Consider the following 1,763-nt stretch of genomic DNA (forward strand, 5'->3'; position numbering starts at 1 on the left):
TCAAATAAAATTTTACATTTAGTTCATCAGTTTGATATGTTGAATATTGAAAAATTAAGTGTTAAACTTTAAAAATTAATTACTCATTTGATACTTGAATTATAGTCAAATTGATACTTAAATTTTGAAAAGTTACAATCATGATACCACGTGAACTTTGTTTTAACGCATCAATTTGCACACAAAACTAACACTTTTAATTCAATGATTACATGTTTAAAGCATCTTTAAAAAAAAAAAAGAGATCAATAAATACCTGGAACTATATATCCGAAAGTGCCAGCAAGTGAGGCCCAATTGGAAGTATCAGGCTTTAAAAGCCTGGCTGTGCCAAAATCTGAGACATGAGCCTCATAGTCCAAATCCAAAAGAACATTGTTGCTGGAAATGTCTTGATGAATAATAGGTGATGAATGGTCATGATGCACATAGGACAAGGCATGGGCCACTCCTTTTACAACATTTAACCTCTTCTCCCAATCTAACTCCATTGCCTTGTCCTTATTCCTTAACACCATTTTCAAACTTCCCCTTTCTACAAACTCACAAACCAAAAATGAGTTCTTTGGATGTGAACAAAAGCCATACAGCTTCACAATGTTACGTTGCCTTATTTCTGATAAACCATGAATCTTTCTTTCAAAGGCTTTCAAGTTGTTGGAAATCATGTTATTTTCAGATTGGTGAAGTTTCTTCATTGCAACCATCTCACCAATGGGTAGCACAGTTTTATAAACAGCTCCATAGCCTCCTGAATGAAATTGTTGGAGCTGAAATCTTCAGTGGCTTCAATAATGTTCTCATAGAGTATTCTTCCATTATATCCCCACAATGTGAAAAAATCTCCAAGTTGTGCCTCCATTGACTCAGATTTTCTAGTTCGGTTCTTTTGGCAAAGAATAAAGAAACTTCCAGCCATGATAAATAGTAAAAGAAGAATACCAAAGAGTGAAAGCACAATGAAAATGATGAACTTGGTGCTTTTTCTATGACCAACGTTGTTGCTAGCAGCAGCGACGACACAATGCATTAGTCCAGTGGCATTACCACATAGGCCGTTATTGTTTCTTAAGGCATCAAATGAAGCCTCATGAAATGCCTTAATGTTGGGTATAGGACCTACTAATTGATTGCAAGAGATATTCACAACAGTCAAGCTTTGCAAATCATTAAAAGAATTTGGGATGGAACCATTGAGCATATTGTGAGAAAGGTCCAACATTTCCAAGGAATGTAATTTTGCAACCTGTTGTGGTATCTCCCCAATAAGTAAATTCTGACTTAAATCTATATTTTCAAGACCATATATGTAGCTTATTGAAATTGGAATACCTTCTCCAAGTTTATTCTTGTTCAAATTCAGGTTCAATAACTTAGAGCATTTTCCAAGTCGATTAGGAATTGATCCACTTAAATTGTTTGATGCCAAGTTAAGATGTCGTAGGTTTGAAAGAACACCAATCTCTGATGGAATTTTGCCTGAAAGTTGGTTACCACTTAGCAAAAGATTGAACATCAATGTCAATGCTCCCAATTCCTTGGGAATCTCACCCATGAGATGATTTGAAGAGAGATCGATTTCTTGTAATTGAGTTGCATGTTTGAGCTCAGGTGGTATCTTTCTAGAAATGTTATTATTGGAGATTCATAGGCTTGTTAGACTATGGCATTACCCGAAGAAAGTTCACCATAAAATTTGTTGTTGCTTAATGCAATATAATTCAAATTAGGATATATACCAAAAGCTTCTGATATATTTCCTG

At 34.8% G+C, this 1,763-nt stretch overlaps 1 pseudogene; it reads right to left on the reverse strand.

Moving 5' to 3' along the window:
• Nucleotides 1–245: 245 nt before the first annotated feature.
• On the reverse strand, nucleotides 246–698 carry LOC149513534 (MDIS1-interacting receptor like kinase 2 pseudogene; annotated as a pseudogene).
• Between the last annotated feature and the right edge of the window lie 1,065 nt (nucleotides 699–1,763).

Source organism: Durio zibethinus, chromosome 19, assembly GCF_047325235.1.
Source record: "Durio zibethinus cultivar Kanyao isolate XHJ-2024 chromosome 19, ASM4732523v1, whole genome shotgun sequence".
Classification (NCBI taxonomy): domain Eukaryota; kingdom Viridiplantae; phylum Streptophyta; class Magnoliopsida; order Malvales; family Malvaceae; genus Durio; species Durio zibethinus.